This window comes from Macrobrachium nipponense, chromosome 26, assembly GCF_015104395.2.
Source record: "Macrobrachium nipponense isolate FS-2020 chromosome 26, ASM1510439v2, whole genome shotgun sequence".
NCBI lineage: Eukaryota > Metazoa > Arthropoda > Malacostraca > Decapoda > Palaemonidae > Macrobrachium > Macrobrachium nipponense.
Genome location: NC_087215.1, coordinates 69728832 through 69745814, shown reverse-complemented (window position 1 = coordinate 69745814; position 16983 = coordinate 69728832). Strand labels below are relative to the sequence as shown.

General features: G+C 49.0%; 1 protein-coding gene across 1 annotated transcript in view; it reads left to right on the top strand.

The window, feature by feature from the left end:
* The first annotated feature begins 4799 nt into the window (after positions 1-4799).
* LOC135200378 (uncharacterized aarF domain-containing protein kinase 5-like) overlaps positions 4800-16983 on the top strand; it is a 49781-nt gene continuing 37597 nt past the window's right edge. The window contains exon 1 of the mRNA XM_064228993.1: positions 4800-4971. The gene's annotated coding sequence lies outside the window, so the exon portion shown is untranslated. The remainder of the gene's footprint in view (positions 4972-16983) is intronic.

The window sequence follows — 16983 nt, the reverse complement described above, 5'->3', positions numbered from 1 at the left end:
TTATTTAATGCACATCTGAAGTGAGTTTATTTATTTAGGGCCTACATTCTCAATAGAATCCTAGAATAAGTTATTTCAATATTGCCGAATGGTCATATTTTGTCGAGATTGTCGCGTGAACCAAATTTTAACCCCCAAGAAAATCATAAGCAGTCATAATAATGTTTGTTGAAAGAGATATAAGAAAATTAATGGGTTGGGTTTTGTTGTCCTGGAAATAATTTTTATCCTCATATATTATAGTTTAGGTTAAAAGATGTCGTTTTCTCATACCAATACGATATATAACCAAAGAAAACGGGTAAGAATGCTTTGGGAAACATGTATATAATTAAAAGCTTAATTATCTTACGGGGAGTGACTTTATGACTCGAATTTTAAAGCCTAATAGTAAAAATTTCTTTTCTTTTCAATGGACCTATATCGAAATTATCTGACTGACGTTTTACCAGCCAATTGTTGTAACTTTCTCAGTGTTGGGTGTAAAATATATCAACAAAATAGGTAGCTGTATCGTTTTCAACATTATCACTTGACCTCTTGTAAAATCAGTCGTCAATGGGATTTAAATCTAACTGTATAAAGTCGGGTTGATGAGCTCTAAATTAAAGACGGTATCAGAGTGGAGAATGTCTTTATCAATAACACATTATAACCAGGACTTAATAATCAGGTATTGCAGTTTTCCCACACATTTTACAAAGATGCCATTTCTTCCCTATTTCGCCCAGTTTTAAAGTCTTTTTTTTTTTTTCGTCTTTCGGTCATCGCCACATACTTTTCCACGATGTCTTCCTTTCATCTCAAATACTGCAAACTGCCATATATTGGTTATGCTCTTATATCTCCAGGTCCACAAGTCAAGTGCTTCTGGCTTGTGTGTGTGTGTGTGTGTGTGTGTGTGTGTGTGTGTGTGTGACGAAAAGTGGCATAGTTGTTTTAACTAAAAGTTGACAGTAGTATAAGTGTATGAATGGAATGTGATAGAGCTTTTGTTGCAACTATTGACTCTTTCCTAATGAGCAATATAGTAGGAGTAGCTGTTGGTTAGAACAGAGATATGGAACGTATCGGTCTAATAGGTGTAGTCATTTTGAAAGTGAAACCATACTGTGATCCAATCGTATACTAATTAACAATTATCACTTTCACAAAATAAATAAATAGATAAACCTGGGGTAACGCTTAAATAAAGTCAGCACTTCAGGCTTTGAACATTATCATGGTTTTATGTTTTTTATTACTATTTATAAATTATTGTATAATTTGTCTCAAACACGATTTTGTGCCCGCACTCATCGTTGCATCGTACCTCCATTTTCTGTCGAATTTTGGCCTTTATCTCCTTTATCGGAGGCTTTATTTTATCTCCCAGACCCTTACTCTGGTGATAACTAGTATGATTTTAAGTTTAATTGCTGTCACAGTGAAAAGTGAAAATAATCAAGAGTGAAAATTAGAAAATTCCCAGAGTGTACAGTGATTACAATATCCCAGAGGGAAAATCAGAAAATATCCAGAGTGAAAAGTGAAAATACCCGAGTGAAAATGAAAAATAGTTAGAGAGAAACGTGGAAAATGCCCCTGAGTGAAAAATTAAAATAGCTAGACAGAAAAGTGAAAAGTCTCAGAGTAAAGTGTGAAAATACCCAAGAGTGCAGAATGAAAAATGAAAATAGCTAGAGCGAAAAGTGAAAATACCCAGAGTGCAGAGTGAAAAATGAATCGAAGCAGTGGTTTAGATATTATGTGAGATATCAGTGTCCACAGACGACGATAAACACAAGATCTTACCTAAACCTTCATTCAATGACGCAAGCCGTCTGGTTTATATAACGGGGAATAATATTAGAATGGATGAATGAACATAGGGCTAATACTACTTAACGCAGAAGACAGATGCACTGGAGTATACACATGGAGAGAATGCAGATGAAAAGCGTAATAGATTTTGCTTTAGTCAATGAGAAGTTATACAAAAATTTTGAGGAGATGGTAATTGATGAAGACAAAAAGGAATTTGATATCTCAGACCATAACCTAATTACCATTCACTTAGCATTCAAAGGACGAACAAGAATCTCAACAAGGGTAAATGGGGGGAAGTAAAATACTTCAAAACAGATGAAGACAACCTAAATGACTTTATAAAAAAATTAGAAGAGATCCTAATAGATAAAGACATTGACAGAATCACAGATATGGACCTATCAATAAAAGAAGTAGCAGAAGACAAGCTAATGAGAACATACAGGAGAAAGTTGCTAGTAGAGGAGAAAGTAGAAGAGCAACCCTGGTTCAGTGAAGAAATAAGAAAAGGTATCAAGGAAAGGAAGGAGTGAAAGGCTGAATAGGAAGAAAAGGAATGAGAGAGATAATGTCGTAAAAGAAAGTCTAGAGAAGAAATATATGCAAAAGAAAAGAAGTGCAGATTAATAAGAGAAAGATAACAATATATGAAAAGAAAATAACAGAAGAAATAAAAAGAAACAAAAACAAAGAGCTCTGGGAAAATATTGGTAAGTTAAGAAATAAGCAAAAAGCCAAAAAAGAAACTATACACTTATATAATGAACAGGGAAGCAAGCTAAATGAGGCTGAAACAAAGGAAGAATTAGTGAATTATTGGAGAACCATTTACAGCAAACACGAAAATAATATAAAGGAAATCTGGAACGAAGAGAAAAGGATGGAATATGAAAATGAATTGGCAGCAGAAGATGATATCATAAGAATTGGAGACTATAGATTCCCAGAAGTACTAAGAGAACACATGGACCTAGTGATGGAATGCAAAAGGAAGATAATCCCAATGCAAGAGCCTGTGATAACCAAGGAAAAAGTCATGCTTGTCTAAGTAAGCTCAAAGCTAAAAAAGCTGCAGGCCCAGATGGAATAAACCAGAGCTTTACAAAGCTTTAATGAGAGCAAAAGGGAAAAAATGTATAGAAGTACTAGTTAGGTGTTACAACAAAGAACTAGAAATCAAAGAAAAGCCTGAATCTTGGAAGAAATCTAGAACAAAAATGATAGAAAAGAAAAGGAAACCAAGGGCTAAGGATTTAAGGCCTATAGCTTTATTAAATATATCATACAAAGTATTCATGATGCTGATAAAAGACGAAATAGAAGCACACCTCAGACTGAATGAACAAGATCACGAATGCCAAGCAGGATTTACAGGAGGGAGTAGGATAGAAGATAACAAATTCTTACACCTACAATATGGTGTAGAAGAGAGCTACAGGAATAGAAAACCATTAATAGTAATAGCTATCGATTACAGTAAAGCATTTGACTCGGTAAAACGAGAAGTCATGATTGAAGTTATGAAACAGTTCAAAATACCTCCTAAAAACCAAAAATCATAGAGGCAGTAGTTAACATATATGAAGGGGATAGCACAATAATAGACCTAGGGGAGGGAGTAGAACAGGAAATGGGAATTACAAGTGGGATTAGGCAAGGTTGCACAGGCTCTACTTCACTTTTCAAACTAATGACATATTTAATAATTAAGAAAATGGAGGCGGAAGGGACAGGATTTGAAAATGAACTAGTAAAGATAGGGACACTTTTCTTCGCCGACGATGGATTAGTTCTAGCAAGTAATATAGAAGACGCAAGAATAAACATAAAGATTTTAATAGATATAGGGAACAAATGTGGGCTAGAAATAAATAAAGAGAAAAGCAGCATCATTATTTTCAACATGAAAGATAAACCAGAAGAGATAGAGAACATAAAGGTGAGGGAGAACATTACATATTTAGGAAAATAAAGATAAATGACTCTAGAAATCTGTTTAAGCTACAGAAAAAAGAAATGTTGAATAAAGCACAGAAGTTAGCCAACCTACCTACTCCGTAATAGAAAAAAGCTGCAACAAAGTTCTAATAGGGAAAAACATTCTGGAAAAACATAGCTCTACCATCAATCTTATACGGAACCAATGCGGTTAATCTAACAGCGCAGAAATAGAAAAATTACAAAGAATAGAGAATTTTTTGGTGGGGTATATAGGAAAATATTAGGGGCATGTTAGAAGTACAGTAGTAGCCACATTAAGGGGGGAGATAGGAGCTTCTTCAATGAAAAGTAGAATTATGAATGGGAAGATAAGCTATGTAAATAATACTTTAAATGGACGGAAAGAGATACTGAAGAAATTAATTACAGATATGCAAGAAAAGGAAAGAAAATGGTGGAAAACTGTGGAAAAGTACATGCACGAAGTTAAAATAAATTTAAGAAAATTAGAAGGAATGTCCAGAACAGAAATAAAGGACAAAAGCCAGAATATGGGACACAGAGAGGTGGAAAGAAGAGTTGGAAAATAAAGTGACTGTGAACATATATAAAACGTGGAAAAGAGAAATAAAAGACGAAGAAATTTATGACAACTCTATGGGTTCAGTCCTTCTCTTCAAAGCCAGAACCAACTCTCTTAATTTAAATATAGCAAAAAGGCACCAGAAGGAGAACACCTGTTGTCCTTTTTGCAAGATGCAGTAGAAGACATATTTCATTTCCTTTTATATTGTGATACATATAGAGGAACGGTTAAAGCAATAGGGCTACAACAACCCTATGAAGAGAAGGAAAGTGACGTAGTGGGAAAATTTCTATTTTCAGGTAACAACGAAATAAGAAAAGAAACCATATACTTTGATTGTTGGAAAAAAAGAGAGAAAAAAAAGGAAAAGAGGCTAAACAAATAAACAAACAAAAACAAAAAATACCCAAGACTAAGGGCGCCGTTGCAAAGGCATTGCTCGACCCATAACTACTACTACTACTTATATAAACTTTTGTCACCCCGAGTGAAAGAATTAGTGGTAAACTGACAGGTTGAACTTATATGAAGGACATGATGCAGCAAGACACAACGAAGAGGAAAGTGAACATCGTTACGAGTACTACTATTTAATGCTTGTGTGTCTGTTCTGACGTTGGCCTCGGTTTTTGTTGGTAAGTTTTTTCATTTTCCTTTTTTTAATTTTTTATAGGTAGGCCTATTTCTGTATCATTTGCGTCTTATTTTTCTATATCATCTATGTCTTATCCTCTACGGTATGCCATAAACTCAAGCCTGGGCAGGTTCGGTGTAGGTAGTACCTAGGTAGGTAATAGGGTAGGCTAGTAGCAATAGGTAATACCTAGGTAGGTAGGTAGTGGCTTACCTAGTAATACATTGTAGCGTAATGATACTTTTAAAGGACCAATGAATAAGTTATGCATGTCTGCTTAATTAGGTAGGCTACCAATAAAAATGTGTAAGTGTGCATCCTATAGGGTAAACAACCACATGGCCTGGCTCAACTCACCGACGATCACGGCATGCCACCCTCAGAAAAAGTACTTGTAACGCGTCCTGACACCGGAGATGGGCATCAGTCGCGACTTCTTGTTGGTGAGAGACGGAGCTAAAGACCTCTACTCTCCTTTCGAAGTAAGTATTTTCTCCAAAGTTAGAAATTAAGGCCAAATTTAAAGCATTAAACAGAGGGTAGTAAAAAGGGTGTGAAACGCAGTGCAAATCTCACCAAAACGCTTTCGAAATTTTTACTTAAGCTTAAATATTTCAGAAGATTGATGCCATCTCGATGTTTGCGGAGTCGCTTGTTCAACAACTTCCCATTTCCTGTGATAAATCTGCACACCACTTGTACCCACAGACACTGGGGCACATTCATCACAACAATCGGAACACGGTCCCTAACCACAACGTCTTTAAGGAAACTACCTACTGTTTTGGTAGAAGAAGGCGATGAAACGTACACTAGATAATTATTTAAATAAATAGTAAAACATCAATATTTTACATATTTATGATGATTAATTTGAAATTATTTGTTATTGAAAAAGTAACTCGATTCTGACTCAAATTTAAGTAATTATTTTTTTGAGTTAGAACGTTCTTTTAAGTTCTGTATAATGACGTCACGACATCTTGACTTTCGTACCTATTGTAAATGAATTTCTATACTCAACTTTCTTGCAGAACAGTTTACCAGTTATTCATGCAGATTGTTATTAGCTATTCATGTAATTGTTATAGTCGTAATGCGCATATATATCTTTATTATTTACTTTTTGGATATATGAAGATGTTTTACTGCCAGATTACCGCCGTAGTGTGACGCAATCGCTTTCAGTCCCTGGGCCTCTGTCTGTTTTCGTGCCATAAGAAATTATGGGGCCGAATTTGCAATGACCAAAAAGTCATTAAAAGAGGAAAGTTAGCATTGAGGGGCATATGTTTTGATTGAGAAAAATAAAAATTTATTCAATAGCTAGCTTGTAAAAAATACTTGATTACAAAAAACTTGATTGACAACTAAGCATCATACCTACTTTAGAGACATTGCAAGCACGTTTGTTCCGATACGTTATACAAACCATCGGTCCTTTAACAATAGGAAGGTAACTAGCGGCAGCTGGAACAGTCGTAAGCTTCGAACAAGGGAGTTCGGTAGTTAACTGCTTGTCCGACAGTGCGCGCGCCGCGCGACTGGGAGGTGAAGAATCACTTTTGCTTTCGGCCGCGTTGGTGGAGGACGTGTTCGTCAATGCTCTCTGCCCGCTTCATCGTCGTATGTTTTGGTTGTGTGTTGTTTCTTCAACTTGGTTTGTCAGTGTAATGAAGTGCAGTATAAGTACGTGACTTTCTTTATTACTTTTTATTACATTGATTATGGATTCTCGTGTAATGGAGCTATCCCCGCGCCCCCCATCAGCTGCAGAGTTTGCGCTGGTGTGGAGGGCCGCAAGTGTGGGGTCTTTCGCTCTTTCCCCGAGATAGATCCTCATGTCCTTTGTGCGGGGGCGTGAAGGCTCTCGGACCGAGCCATGTAATTGTTCCGACACGGCATACAAACCTTTGGTCCTTTTACAATAGGAAGGTACTAGCGGCAGCTGGATAGGTCGTAAGCTTTCGAACAAGGGGTTCGGTAGTTAACTGCTTGTCGACAGGCGCGCGCAGCGCGCGACTGGGAGGTAAACAAACCACTTTTGCTTTCGGCCTGCTGGCGTGTGGACGTGTATCATCGCTCTCTGCCCGCTTCATCGTCGTTGCTTTCGCATGGTTGTGTTTTTCTTTTTCTATTTATCTAGTGAAACTGAATTGTAAGTACAATCATTTCATATTTATTTCCATTGAATTCAATTGTGAATTAAAGGATCTTGGTTTCACCACGCCCTCCGATTACCCGAGTGCCGGACTGAAGGGCGTAAGTGCGGGAATTCATTTTCCCAGAAATGATCCTCGTATTGTGTATGCTCGGTGCCGAGGGCGGGAGAGCGCTCGCTCCGAGCGTATAGGTTTTGGTTGGAAATGTGTAGATGAAAATCGTAAGTAAGTGCTCTTTTCATTTATATTTTTTTGACCTGTATGCTCGTTGCCGAGCGAATGCGCTCGGCACGAAAACTTATTCTGTATGGAAGTGGAATCGCAAGTACAAGCAATACTCATTTTGGATCAGTTTCCGAGCTTACCCGGAAATTGATCCTTTCCCCTTTTTATTTGAATGAAGTGAAATCGCAAGTGCAGTTCTTTTTCATTTTCATATTTTATTGAGATTGCATTGTTTACTTGGATCAATGTTTCCGCTATTTCCCGGGAATTGATCCCCTTTCCCCTTTTTATTTGTATGAAGTGAAATCGCAAGCGCAGTATTCTTTTTCATTTTCATATATATTTTGATTGCATCAATTCATTATGGATCAAGGTTTTCCTATCCTAATCGGGAATGGATTCCTTTTACCCTTGCGCTCGGTACCGAGGGCGCAAATGCGCTCGATCCGAGCCCTTATTCATTGTGAAGTGAATCGTAATGCAAGATTCTTTTTCATTTTATTCCTTTTATTATTGATTGCATCAATATTATTTGGTTCAAGTTCCGCTCAGTCAGGGAATTGATCCTTATGCCCTTGCATTCGGCCGAGGGCACGATTGCTCTCGGGCTCTTATTATATTATTGTGGGTACATGGGTGCTGTGCGGGGGTGGGGAACGAGAGCCCCCCCTCCCCCCCCCCCCCCCCCCCCCCCCCCCCGCTCAGCTCTCACAGATGGCCCTTCCCTTGGGGGGGGAGGTTATCTGCGTTCTTCTCCTCGCCCGACCCGTCGAGCGCGGGGGGAGGGCGCTCGGTGCCCGATGTACAATTGTATTCGGGGTCTTCCACTCGTTTGGAGAGGGCTCACCCCCCCGCGCGAGGGGACTTCCCCCCCACTAATCGCTACTCTACTGTTATTTTCCGCAGGTGCTACTGCCACGAGGGTGGACCTTGGTGAGGTATGGGCGTCCTTCCATTTGCAGGGCGTGCTAGTGTCCAGGGGCTGCGGTTCTATGTCTGGGCCTACTGCGGTCACCCATGGAGTGGTGACCACGCTCCAGGTGACGACGTCCCTCCTCACCTCCTGTACTCGCCTCACGTGGTAACAGTCTTGCCTACAGCCGCTGTGAAGTGCCGTTCGCCGTACCGAGAGGGGGGCGTGCCGCCGCCGCTCGTGGTTGCCGCGCTGCCGCGACCACACTTCCGCTGCCCTAGAGCTCGCCCCTGGACCTGCCGCCGGTACCAGGATGTTGCTGGCTGCTGCTCCACTTCCTGTGTTTCCGGTGCTGCCTGCCGTACCTGCCGATTCTGGGCTGACTGTCCATGCAGTTGCTGCGCTGGCTGTCCCTGCAGTTGCTGCGCTAGCTGTCCCTGCCGTTGCTGCGCTGGCTGTCCCTGCGTGCGCTCCCTAGCTGTCCCTCCGTGCTACGCTGGCTGTCCTACTGAGCGTGCTGGCTGTGCCTGCTGTTCCTGAGTTGCCCATACCTGCTGACGTCGTCCCTGTTAGTGGTGGTACTACCCAGACTTTGGTCTGTCTGTACAGGTGCGTCCGGGCCCTGTGGCTTCGGCTACAGCAGCCCCGGCTCCGCCCTGGATAGCAGATCTTACGTCTGTCCTGAGGAAGCTGACGAAGAAGAGGAGGAAGGTGTCGTCGTCGTCGTCTTCATATTCTTTCATCATCGTCAGGCGCCGCCTTTCCCCTTCGACTTCAAGGCTCACCGCCGAGGAAGAAGAAGGTTGCCTCCTCCCTCCTAAGAAGTCTCCCTCGGGAGCTTCTCTGGGGACCAGTCCTCACCTCGGTGGGACCGGGAGGGTTCCTTACCGCTGGGTCCTCCTTGATCCTTTCGGGAGCGGGGGGCCCGTACTTCTTCTTTCCGCCAAGGAAGAAGACTTACGGGGACCAGAGGGGTACCGGCTTTTAACACCGGTACTTCTTCCGCCTGGCCAGGTGTCCAGTGGGGTTCTGCCACTGCATTCCAGGGGTCCGTTCGCGGCCTCTCGTTCGCGGTGGAGGCGGGATGGTACCGATAGTGTTACGTCGCCATACCAGCGGACCGTGCAGCCAGGAAACCAGACCTCCTTGAGCTCAGCCTCAGCGTCAGGTTCACGGCACGGGGCGGAAGATTGGTGGACAGCCCGCTACACGGACTCTCACCAGGACCAGCTTCTCGAAACTCGCGGCGAACCAGCTGGCTACCCGGGGACGTGACGGTCCACGGATGCCGGCCACGGGGGCTGAGGCTGGGAAGAGGGTCCCATCCCGTTCGCCGGTGCCAGCCACGGCTGGAACCAGCGACGTGACCGTGCCGTGAGGACAACAAGCCACCGGTCTTCACTGTGACAGTGGAGCCTGCAGGGTCGCCTGACCGTCGCTATCACAGAGAAGCGGATCGGGGTACGGCAACCAGCACCAGCTCTTCTGACCACTCCGAGATAGGGGCCGCTGTGCTCAGGTCCAGCCGTTCTTCCCACAGCGAGACGGTTTACGGACCCAGGCCAGGCAGTCTGATCGCCACCGCGGGTTGACGATCGCCTGCAGCCCTCCAAGGCCTGCTGGGTTCCTGCCAGCGAGCGAGGATCGGGAGCGCGTTCAGGTCTGCCTCTCCCGTACCTTCAACCATCCTCGGGTTTACCACCGGGAGGAGCGAAGGTATTTGAGGATTCGTGATCGTGTGGGAGGGGGCGCCCCTCATGATCCCACCACGACGCCCTACGTGCCAGGCAACGGTTCTTTGGACCGGCCAGGACGTTACATTGCGCAAGTGGATGGAGAAGGAAGAGGAGAGGGCTTGTCGCACTTTCCCCCTTCTTAGGAGGAAGGTTCCGCGGAATACTGGACTCTTGTTCGAAGGGCGAACGGGTTCCCCACTGTCTTGCCAAGATGCTGTGGAACTTCCGAGAGCCAGAGGAACTTTGCCGAGGTTATGGCGGGCTGATTAGTCAGCACAACGAGACCTCGGGGAAAGGATCGCGATCCCACAAGCTGAGCCATAGTCTCGGCCTTCGCAGTCGTTTTTTGGGGCCCGGGAGAGGGAACCACCAAATCGGCACGGGGGTTCTGCCTGCGATCGGAGCCTTGCCGACTGTGTTGAAACCCAGGTAGTCTCTTCGTCGCCGGACCAAGAAGGCTCGTCTCAGTTCTGGCCGGTTAGCAACAAGCTACTTCACCGCCTCCTTACTAAGGCGACAGAAGGCGTTTTGACTACGTCTCTTCGGACACCGTATTTGAAATAACCCCCTTCCCCTTCCCGGTCCTCCATGAGGTTTCGGACCTCGACGAGCGGACCGGAAGGACTGGAACTGAGTCGGAGGACGGACGTAGGCGGCTCTACCCTGTACGAGGTGTCGATCAGACCACCCCACCCAGACGACGTTCACAGTTGGCGGCAGACCCTTACCATACAGTATGAGTTAGTACCCTTCCTCGGGGAAATAAAACGTTTTCTCCTGAACGATACGTGGTTTCCCAGCGGCTCTGAGAGGCCATCGCCGTAAGGCGAACGAGGCTGCTCCTTTTCTTCTCCGAGAACTGACTAGTTCCGATGGGAAGGCGGGAGCCAGTAATCCAATTCCTCCCCACCTTGCCCTCGACTTCCTTACGGCTACAGAGGGAAAGGGGAGGGAATCCTACAGAGGATTTCTCTGTTAAGAATCCCACGTTTAGGGGCCTCGCGCTACCGGCTGGGACCTTCGGGTCTACCTACCGGACGGTAAGCCCCGGGTCGTTGAGGAGGGATCCTGCACCCCTTTCTCGATTCTTTTACGGGAATTCGGGACGGATCAACCAGCCGACAATCGTTTGACGAATTCGGTGGGGGGTTTAGCAGGAGTGCTGTTAGTAAATTCTACGGAATTTGCCTAGCGGACACTCAGAGTGTTCGAGGTTTTTGTTTTTTACGATCTCCAAACAAGACTTAGGCAGGAGAACCACGGTCCAAAGTGAGACGAGAAATCCCCGGATAATTGTTACACGATAATCGGGACAACCTCGATTGATGCTCGACAATTAATTCCTGGTATTGTTCCAACACGGCATACAAACCTCGGCGGTTCCTTTTACAATAGGAGGAATGGTACTAGCGGCAGGGGCTGGATAGGTCGTAAGCTTTCGAACAAGGGGTTCGGTAGTTAAACTGCCTTGGTCCGACAGGCGGCGCTATGCGCCGCGACTGGGAGGTAAACAAAATCACTTTTGCTTTCGGGCCTCACAGCGATGTAGGACGTGTGTGTTCGACGCTATCTGCGGCCCGGCTTCTCGGTCGTTTGCTTTCTTGGAGTATATGGTTGGTTGTTTGTTTGGTATGAAAAGGAAAATTCATTGATAACGTACAATCATTTACTCTCTCTTTCATATTATTTTTGCAACTTTTATTGGTTTAATGGATGGGAATCTCCTCCGGCCTCGATACCCCACGGAGGGACTATGCCCGGGTTATCCGGAAGGGGAGGGTAAATGCGGGAAGTTCCGCTCTTTACCCGGAGATAGACCCAGTACTATAATTTGTCACTGCGCTCCGGTTGTCGGGGGCGCGAATGCACCCGAGCCCGAGGCCATGTTAGATGTTTGCAATCAATTGGTGACAGAGGCGCAGTGAGGACTTTGCATGAGGGGCAGGGGGAAGAAGCAAAAGGCCTGGCAAAAGGAATGTCGTCGGTAAAGCTCTCCCGCCGACTTCCTTTGGTGACCGGACACTTCGTCTTTATTTCCTGCCGCACCCGGCCCCTCAACTTCCACGTCTCGCGCCTTCCCCTTCGGGGGGGGATTTCTAGGTGCCTTCTCCTCTCCTGACTTGTCGAGTGTGGAGGAGGGGCGGCTAGGATACCCTGACGTCGAGTATTGTACTCTGGGTCCTCTATAGCCGATTCACGTCTTCGCCCTGGACTACGGGTAGAGGATCCCCTATATCAACCCCGCCTTTTGCGCTTTCGTCAGTTGTATGGGTTGGAAAAGGGAAAGGGATTCCCCCAGTGTAAGCTAGGAAGCATGTGGCTAATGGTAGGCCAAAAGCAAGCCGCTACAAGAGATTTTGGACCTACCATTCGAGGGTTGCGCGGGGGTTGTCCGCGAAGGATGACCTTTCGGACAGGTGGTGGGCTAGGGCATCGTTGGGGACTGCAGGGGCGTGGGCCGAAGTGTCCAGGAGGGCTGATCTACCATCTCGCTGGCTCCGTGGCGGTTCACCCATGCGTACGCGGGTTGATACGAACCACCCACCACGACCCTGGTTAGCAACAACCATGCCGGCTGACGCTTCCACCTCCTCCACCATGGTATACACCCCGCCCCGCACCTGCGGTCTCAATAGTAACACCACTACTAAATCCGGCGCATGGCAGGGGCCACGTCGCCGCTACCCGGCGCGGCCGGAGTGTTGATGCCGCCACCTCGGGTTTTGACCGTGCTGCCCGTTCGACCACCGAGGACCTTCATGTGCCCCGAAGAGCTCGCCCCTGGACCTCCCACCGGTTACCAGTAGGATGTTCTGGTGCCGCTGGTCCGCCCATCTGGACAGCCTACCACAGCCTGCCGTTACCTGCACCGTACCTGCCCAGGGCTGCGGGTCCACGGACCGTTGACGTTGAACCACTGCTGCCGTTCCTGTTTACCTTGCTCCTGCTGGTGCTTCTACTGCCGTTCCTGGTGATGCCTGCACCTGCTGACGTTGTTCCTGTTCCCGGCCGGCGCCGCTGCTCCCCCCCCCCCCACCCCCCCCCCCCGGGGGATGGCTGATCTGTTCGGAACAGGTGGTCGACCGGGCCCTGTTTTTTTTTTGATGCTTCGGGCGAACAGGCAGCCACCCCGGCTTCCGCTCTGGAATGGACAGATCTGGACGGTCGGAGGTTCCCTGAGGAGGTGGTTGACGAAGAAGAAGCAAGAAGAGGAGGACAAGGTGTCGTCCGTCGTCTTCATCGTCTTCTTCGTCGTCGTCGTCGTCGTCTGCCGCCTCTTCCCCTTCTTTCTTCTAAGGCTCCCCCGCCGAAGAGAAGAAGGTCGCACCTCCCCCCCCCTAAGAAGCTCCTTCGGGAACTTCTAAGGGCCCGTCTCGCTCTGGTGAGACGGGGGGGTTTCTTCCGCTGGTCACCCTGCTCCTTCGGGGCAGGACCCGTCTCTTCTTCCGCAAGGAAGAAGACTACGGGGACCAGAGGAGTGCCGGCTAACACCGGCACTTCCTCACCTGCTGTCAGTGGTTCGGCCACGGCAGCAGGGTCCGTCTCGGCCTCTCGTTCGCGAGAGGTACCGAGTGTACGGTCGCCTAACAGCGGCCGTACAGCCAAGAACCAGACCTCTGAGTCCGCTCAGCGTCAGGTTCACGGCACGGAGCGGAAGACTGGTGACAGCCGCTCACGCGACTCTCACCAGACCAGCTCTCGCTCTCGCGGCGAGCAGCTGGCTACCCGGGCGGAGGCGTGACGGTCCATGACCGACCACGGGCTGAGGCTGGGAAGAGGGTCCCCCCGTTCGCCGGCTCCAGCCACGGCTGGTACCAGCGAACTGACGCACCGTGGAGGATACGCACCGATTCACCGTGACAGTGGAGCTCGCTGGTCAGCCTGACCGTCACTCTCACAGAGAGCGATCGGGTACGGCGACCAGCACCAGCTCCTCTGACACACGAGACCGGGGCCGCTGTTCTCGGTCCAGCCGTTCTCCACAGCGAGACGGTTCGACTAGGTCTGCAGCTCGATCGCCACCGCGGGTTGGCGATCGCCTGCAGTCTTCCAAGCCCACTGGTTCTGCCAGCGAGCGAGGAGGGAGCGTCAGGTCTGCCTCTCCATACCTTCAACCTCCTCGGTTACACCGGGAGGGGCGAGGTATTGAGGAGTGATCGTGAGGGGTGCGCCCCTCAGGATCCCACCACGTCGTCGTACGTACCAGGCACGGTTCTCGGACCAGCCAGGTCGTACGCACAGGTGGTTGGAGGAGACCGAGAGGGGTCTGTCGCTGTTCCTCCCCTTGAGGGAGGAGGGTCTCGGGAGATGCTCCTGTTTGAGGGACTGGATGGTCCGACTCCGCAGGACGCAGTCACTCCTGAGATCCAGAGGAACTTTGCCGAGGTTATTGCGCTGATTCGTCAGCACAACGACCTCGCGGAAGGATCGCCGCTCCCACCATCCGAGCCCACGTCCGGCTCGAGTCGTTCTGGGGCCCGAAGAAAGAGGGAACCCAGACCGACGGTGGGTTTGCCGCGTTCTGAGCTTGCGGACTCAGTGCTGGACCAGGTTGAATCACTTGTCTCCGGACAAGACGGTTCGCTCAAGTCTGGCAGGTCGAGCAAGCTGCTTCCACCTCCTCTGCTGCGACAGCGGCGTTTTTACGTGCCATCTGAAGAACCCGATGCCGCCCAAACAGGTGAAACCCGGAGTTAGCCAGGCTGACTCCGGTGTCTCTGCAGCAGCTCCTGTCCGAGAACCTGTGGTTCTCGCAGCAAGAGGCACTCGGCCTGGAATCTACCGCCATGGCAGCTTTCCAGGCCGTCTCCTGGCTAGATCTGTGGTCCCTCACAGTATCTAAGGTCGCAGCCAACTCCGGGGGAATTTCTCCCGAAGATGACTCGGCCTTCAGGAGACTTTGCCAGTCTGGAGGAAGAGCCATCTCCTTCCTTGCCCACCAGACGGTGAACCTGTGGGCCAACCTGGTTCTCCGACGAAGGGACGCTGTCCTTACTCGGGTTTCCAGGGCGGCCGGGCGTGAAGCGGCGTTGGGACTTCGCAAACGGACCTTTACTGGAGTTCCACGTCTCTCTTCCCAGGAGAGATGGTGGACGCTGCGGTGGACAGACGGCGCACTGACGACAGTGACCGTCTGGTTCACCAGGCAGTCTCGAAGGGCTTCTGGGCAGCCTCGGACTGCGGCCAAGTCTAAGAGCTCGGCTAGCGCTTCCTCGGTGGCTAAGACGGTAGCTGCGTCGAAGCCCCGGGGAAAGACTCTGTTCTTCTTCGACTTCTACCAAGGGGAGCCGTAACCAGCCTCCTCCCAGCCCTCCTCCTCCCGTGGAGGCTCTGGGAAGAAGTCGAAGAAAGGGGGGAAACGCTAGGGACGGCGTTCCCCCTCACCTGCTGCCGGGAGTGGGGGAGGTGCCTGGCCAGCCATGGGCAACTTGGCAGCGCTACGGCGCCGAGACCTGGATTGTAGATGTCCTTCGGGAGGGATATCTATTACCTTCGAATCTCGGCCACCCCTCACCTCCAACCCGGTCCAACAGCAGTCGTTACGTTCCAGGGTCATCGAAGGACGTAGCATTGAGACAGGAGATCAAGACCATGCTGAGCAAGAGAGCTGTAGAAATCGTCACGGATCAGTCACCGGGCTTTTACAGCCGACTCTTCCTGGTGGAAAAGTCTACGGGAGGCTGGCGCCCGTGATAGATCTCTCTCTCTGAACCGGTTTGTTCGCCAGACCCGGTTCACGATGGAGACGGCACGTTCAGTGCTCGACTCCATCAGGGAGAACGATTTCATGCTTTCAGTTTGTAGTGGACTTGAAGGATGCGTATTTCCAATACCCATTCATCAGTCCTCCAGAAAGTACCTCCGCTTCATCCTCGACGGGGACGGTGTACCAGTTCAGGGCACTTTGCTTCGGTCTCTCAACCGCCACACAGGTGTTCACGCGAGTGTTCACTCTGGTGTCTGCTTGGGGCCCATTCGCACGGGATACGTCTGATGAGGTATCTCGACGATTGGTTAGTCCTGGCGAGCTCCCGCTCGCAGTTGCTACAGGACAGGGATCGGCTGCTCGAGTTTCTGTCGCGATCTGGGGATCGTTGTGAACTTCGAAAAGTCCGATCTCGAGCCCAAGCAGAGGATGAAGTACCTGGGTATGCTGATCGACACGGTAGCAGGGCGAGTCTTCCCGCAGACTCGCGGATCAGCAGATTCAGGGAGGCAGCCAACCAGTTCCTGTCTCGGCAGGAACAGGTAGCTCAGCAATGGCAAGTCGTGATCGGACACCTGTCGTCACTCGAGAAGTTAGTCCCTCACGGGCGTCTTCACCTGCGGTCTCTTCAGTGGAGACTAAAGGAGAGTTGGTCACAGGCGACGGATCCCCCAAGCTTTCCAGTGTCACTGACACAGGAGGTGAGGCAGGACCTAGCCTGGTGGCTGGACGACAGGAACCTCTTAGAGGAGTGCCTCTGCGCACTCCCCCCACGGACATGCAGCTGTTCTCAGACGCATCGACCGAGGGATGGGGCGCACACCTGGAGGAGTTGCTGACTTCAGGAGTGTGGGACGAGAACGACAAGCACCTTCACATCATGTACTGGAACTCAAGGCAGCGTTCCTCGCTCTCCAAGAGTTCCAGGACCGCTTGATGGGACACTCAGTGGTGTTGATGTGCGACAACACCAGGTGGTGGCCTACGTCAACAAACAGGGGGGCGGGGGGGCCTAGTGTCTCTCCCGTTGTACCAGTTGACTCAGCAGGTGCACGAGTGGGCCGAGGCACACTCAATAGAGCTGTCGGCACGCTACATTCCAGGGAAGAGGAATGTAGTAGGCAGACACGCTCAGGGGGAGCCGTCGGGATCAGGTGATAGGGACCGAATGGTCTCTACACCAGGACGTGGCGGAAAGGCTCTTCGACCTGTGGGGGCGACCAGTCGTGGATCTGTTCGCCACCCGGCACAACAGGAAGCTCCAGGTGTT